Genomic DNA, 6,000 nt, shown 5'->3' with positions numbered 1-6,000 from the left:
AATTGATTTCCGTCGATTTCCTCTGAGCCTGTTTCAGAAGAGACAAGCCCAGCTGAACACCCTGACTTAAAAAAACTCAATACCGGCCTCCCAAGCTTCCCGCTAATTAGCTTGCCCTTCTGTGTTTCAGAGCCTTGCGCCCCTTCAGTACCGCTGGCGGCGCTTACCGGTCGTTTGCTCATCGCTCGAGTGTTCCGCAATATGCTTTTCGGCGGAGTCATACCTTGCAATCTGTGACGCGCCCCAGTGACTTGCCAGCACGGTTCGTCTAAAAGATACAGTCCCAGCCGTAGCGATGAGCGCCGAGCCGCCAAACACAAGGCTACTCTGATGGAAGGCGGGAAGCTTAATCCAATTACCCGCATACAGCTGAAACACGTCGGAACCCACTCCAGAAAGCGATTCCAAAAAAAGTTCAAGTAAGTTTTTAGTCCGAGGCAATATTTCCGTCTTTGGGTTAAAAATACGAGTTTCTCTTTCTTTTCGCTGCTTATTCCTCTTGCCAATCCCTTGTATAATTACTTCATGTTCGTTCAGTCTCTCAGCTTTGGGAGCTCCACTGTGTACCGCTGCCCACTGACTGCGTCAATCCGCCATCTGGCGTCCTTCCCATTTGAAAATCCAACAAGTATGTGCAACAAGCCTCAGCCAATGCGCTTCGTTCAAAGGGGTTGAATTTCGTCAGGGTGTATCTATCGTATCAAATGTTTGCGTGGAACTGCAAACTATGCAGGTCTCCTACTGGGAATAAACCGTATCCATGATCGGGCGAAATCAGGTATGTGATGGCGCATACATGTCCTCTTTCACAAGGGCCCAAAAATATGTGTCTGGAGCAGTGAGCAACCTTGCTCCTTCCTGGAACCGCCTTAGGGTAGAGTGGAATTCCACGCAAACAATTGATATGATAGATATGCCCTGACTAAGTTTAAGCCCTTTGAACAAAACTTCATAAAAAAAAGAAAATATTGACCATTCTTTGTTACGGAAACAAATCACTGGGGTAGTTCACCACTTCATTTGTTATCAACATTGATAAACCTGTGGAATTTCAAACAATCTCAGGTTTTGGCTTTATGAAAATACTTTTTCTTCACTTTGTGTTTTTCCTTAAACTGGTTTGTATTGGAGACACCATACTTTATAAGAGATGCCATCCCTTCATCAACATGATGAAAGATTTGTAATTTGAGGACACAGAAGTACTAGTAAGGGGCACTTTAAATGAGAGACATGTGCCATATTACCCACAACTGAATTCAATGTTAGCCTTGCAAAAAATGCACTAAAGAAAACCTGTTTTATGTATAATAAAGAATATTTTTGGGAGACTAAAGGCTTTGACATAGAATGTTCGAAGAAAAAAAAATATATGCTGAACATAATCAAGACAAGAAAGCTATCAACAAATGGATCTGCTTTACTGAGCGCTTCTTGTCTAGAAAGGCATGTTGAAAGAGTTCCAATGGGTCTCTGGATATTACATTTACTTCGAACATGCCCTGCAAACCTCAAATTGTGCCTGAGATTGCACATTTTCCTTGCATTTCTGTGATGTAAACTTCCAGAATCTGCAGGAATCTACAAACCTCATACCAACCAGGGTTCCCCCACTTGTTCTGGAACAGGAACTAATCAAAGAAAGGTCAGGGAGACGCAGAGGGATACCCAATAACCCTGATTTAATCTGTTCTTGTCACCGGCAGTAACCCCAGCAACATAAGTGGGGGAGTGTTTTTATTGGAATGCTGGGTGGTAGAAATGTTGTGGATCCCTGCATATTCCAGAAGTTTATGTCACAGAAACGCAAAGAGAATTTACAATTTTAGTTTGAGATTTTCAGAGCATTGTGAGCAGGAAACAGTTGTGAGAGCCACATAAGGTAGAGATGTGGCCTAACGACTAGAGCGGTCGACCTTGAAGCCGGGAAACAGGGTTTGAGTCTCGGCAGGGACGCTCAACAGCCTGTGAATCTGGGCAAATCACTTAATTTCTCCATGCCTAATAAAAAATTATTGTGTTCTTCTGTAACATAACTGGTGCTCATGTAAAACACTCTGATACGTTTGGGTCTAGTTTGTGCTATATAAAACTCCACACAAAAAAAGGCGTGCCAACCTGGACTCCCTTTGTGTATAGTTTTAGGCGTTATCTGGGTTTGGTAGGTTTCCTTGGGCGGCCGCTGAAACGAAGCCCAAATATTGCAGCTTGCCCCAATGCCAAATTAGGTCACTTTTTGACAGGAAATGTTGAAGTCTCCACATTGTGTTTTGGGCCATTTCCTGCCAAGAGCAGTATGCTCACCCACACATGTGAGGTAAAAAATGTTTATCACACAAGGGAAGAGTTACAGGTTATTAGTGGGTTCATGCCTGCCCTCAATTACTAATCACTAACACAAAGATTGGTGTGACAACCTGATGCTTCACTCAGTGTGCTCGTTTAGTGAGATCTGACCGAGGACTTGGGTTGATATAGGCAAATATCTACCCATATACAGAGACGCATGGCGGTCATTGAACCTCTATATGCCTTCTGTAGTTACACCCTCAGTAAACTTTTAGTATATCTGGGATACCACAAAAATAAAGGACACTTTTGTGGTTTGTCCTAAGATATTTTTAATCATTCAACTGGATCACAGTCCTATCCAGATAAGAGATATCCAAGAACTCCCTCAGGTAAGCCTCAACATGAGGTTTAGTCCGCACTTGTAGTATTATCTTACCGGGGTGGGACGAGGTGACAAATTTTAAGCAGGTCACATTACATGAGTGAGCCATCCTCGAGCGAAGCATCGGGTGTCAGATAAAATGTTTTACCACAAGACATGTGTGGTTTCCCACATATTTCAGAACTTTCCATCACAAAAATGTAAGAAAAATGTATCTTAGCCAAAGTTTGAAGGTTGCAAGTGCTTCTGGGTAAAGAAATACTGGGGTGAACCATGTAAGTCATATCACTCTGGACTCCCCAGGGTATCTTGTTTTTAAATATGTGCAGGTTTGGTATGTTTCCCTGGATGCTGGATGAACTAGATTAAAAAATGTACAGCTACCCCCACATTTTTTAAAAAGGGCAGTTTTCAGTACAAAAAGGTGATGTGGCCATGTTGCATTTTGGGCCTTTTCCTGTCATGGGCACTAAGCCCACCACACTTGCTTTTATCGGGAAACATTGAGGGACTGCTGAGTGGTAGAAGATTAAAGGGTTCCCACAGATTCCAGATTTACCCTCACAAAATTGTAAGGGAAATGTGTGTGTTTTGGGCACAGTTTGATATTTGCAAGGGTTTCAAGATAAAACCCTCATTTGAATGACACAAGTATGTATGTTTATGTATGTTTGGATTTATATAGCGCTTATAACCCAGGGGTCTCTAAGCGCTTTGCCTTGGGGACCCGTCCTGGCTTTTCCCTGTGAGATAGCCCCTACAGGGCATCCCCAAGGTGAAAGCCAGGCATCCCGCCACCGGGGGGCCGTTGTGGAGATTAAGCAAGCTTAATGCCCAGAGTTGCAGAGTGTGAACCCATGATTAGGTCAGGCACCGAAGCGAGAATTATCGAGTCAGTGGACATTCGAGCTCGAGACCCTGCCGCGTTGGGAATTGAACCCTGGTCCCGGGTCCGACCTCTGCTTCAGGGTCTGCCTGCTCTAACCAGTGAGCCACACTTCTCCACAAGTCGCACCACCTTGCAAGGGTTTCTGGGCAAGAACACCTGATGATAGCCAAACAAATATCAACACAGTGGACTACTTCCAAAGCTTTGTGGGTTTGCCTAATGATCTGCACATCTATTGATAAAACTAAGTCTAGATTATTAATTCAACAGTATTTCTTTGGGGTGTTCATATGATCTTACAATACCCACTCACCAGGGTATTTCTTACCTAGGACTAAACGGCCTAGAACAACAGTAAACCACAATACATCTGAGCGCACCCGATCATTATGTCTATAATCCAACAAAGAAGTCAAGAAGAATAGAGTGGAATTTCTTCCACAGGGTATGTTACAATTATGCCACTGGTCAAATGTCCTTTCAATTGAAAATTAGGCAAAGTCTTGAATCAGGTCCTTCCGTTAACTTTTATTTTCACTTTTCAGAACACGAAGAACAACAGCAGCTGACGCACGTTTCGCCCCCTGGGCTTTTTCAAGGCTCTAATTTGAAACGGATGAAGTTTAAACCAAAACAGGCAGTAGAGAGCTGCCTTCAAAATATTTAATCCTTTCCAAGCGCTGCCTCTCATAACTGAGGACCGCTTTGCTCCTTTCTTGCTTGTATATTCAGTCGGACCTTGATACATCCATTCTGTGCCTTCTCGCATGTGTCTGTGGTTGTGAACGGTAGCTAGCTCAACACAATGGACACCCATGGATGTTTAGTTTTCACAAATGTCTTGGTATGGTTGGCTGATTTTCCTGGGTGGCAACTGAGCTAAGGCCCAAATTGCGCAGCAACCCACATTGTAAAAAACATGTATTCTGCTTGGCAAAATATGTCTGAAGGGTTAGGTTTGGGGTGTATTATGTCACAGGGCTAGGTACAGCCACACAAGTGAGGTACCATTTTTTATTGGGAGGCATGTGAAAAATAAGGGTAGTAGATTATTACCAATTGCATTTCTCTGCATGTTTTCCTTGCAAAAGTACGACTGTGTGGAAGAATGAAGACATTTTGCAAAATTCCCTCTGAGTAACATACTAGCATGAATTCCCATAAATTCAAAGGTTTATAAATCACCACTGCTGCTGTACATTTCAGAGCTAGATAGGTTTCCTTCATGCTTTTTATTCACAATTTTCAGTTGGCCATGGTGACAAGAAATTACAGATACAAATGTTGTCAAAAATGGCTTCTGTTCACTACTCATATTCAATATATTTTATTTTGAAAGTTAGTTTCTTTGGAAAAACCTAAAAGGATCTACACAAATGACCCTTTGTTGAATTTAGAATTGTGTCCACTTTTCAAACATATGTAGCTTTCCAGGGTCACCCACGGGCTTCGCACCAATTTACACCACAAACTGGAAATAGGTTAAAAGTACCGACAATTAGAAAAAATGGGCTTTCTCTTATAAAAATGCCAAAACTGTGGTTAAAAAAATGTTTTTTTTTGTTCAGTTCTGCTTTTTCCGGAAATCTGGGAATGTGGTGATTTTAGCACAGCAAACTGTTTGTTGAAGCCATTTTGTTGGAGAAAAAAACAGACATTTTGGCCCTTTTCTCAGTTTCCTCCATTGGAATCAACATATCTTGGGTACCCGTAGTATTCCTATGATCCTGGGAAAATAGGACACCAATTTGCTGTAGATACCTTATGTGGAATAAAGTTATGGAGGGGTAAGCGCAGAATGCCTCAAATAGCCAAAAACTGATCAGCCCTGGGGTGGAAAAGCCTCAACTGTTAAGGGGTTAAGATCATGAAAGTTGTTAAACAATATCGGAAAATACATAAATTGTAACTCACCCAACCCCCACTGGGGCATGTTAAAATGGGGCTGACTCTTCTCTTAATCAAAACAAGGTAGGTTACTGCCATCTCTACTGGCAGGCAGTAAGATTTGCAGTAGCTCATGTAATACCAAGGGCATTCAAATAATGTTCTTCTAGGATCTTCTCTAAAATAATATAGAGACAGGTCCACAAACAAGCAATATGCTTTCGACGGCCAGATGCTTCAGACCTTACTTTCCTCTTTCAGAGTAGACTTCTCATTACATTATACTTCAACAGATTCCCCGGTCTGAATAATATTCTTTTCTTTATGCATGAGCCATCAATTTCAAGAGGCCCAGCATTAATCTGCCATATCGCATGCGAGAGACCACAGGTTGCCCTCTGATCCTCCTGGATAAAGGTAAAGGGGGCCCGGTACTGGGTGTCCTAACAACACTTGTGGGGGAGCTAAAGACTACACCAATCTGTGCTTCTACCCAGCAGGTAAAAACAAACCAGTGAGGAGCATGTTCCATTTCCTTATTAAAGGCACT

At 42.5% G+C, this 6,000-nt stretch overlaps 1 long non-coding RNA gene across 1 annotated transcript in view; it reads left to right on the top strand.

Moving 5' to 3' along the window:
* Window positions 1-200: 200 nt before the first annotated feature.
* The window catches only part of LOC144753652 (uncharacterized), a 427,248-nt gene continuing 421,448 nt past the window's right edge, over window positions 201-6,000 (top strand). Inside the window, exon 1 of the long non-coding RNA XR_013594456.1 lies at window positions 201-419. This is a non-coding gene — a long non-coding RNA (uncharacterized LOC144753652). The remainder of the gene's footprint in view (window positions 420-6,000) is intronic.

Source organism: Lissotriton helveticus, chromosome 5_1 (assembly GCF_964261635.1).
Source record: "Lissotriton helveticus chromosome 5_1, aLisHel1.1, whole genome shotgun sequence".
Classification (NCBI taxonomy): Eukaryota; Metazoa; Chordata; class Amphibia; order Caudata; family Salamandridae; genus Lissotriton; species Lissotriton helveticus.
Note: the sequence above shows the minus strand (reverse complement) of the source record. Positions and strands in the feature narration are given on the sequence as shown.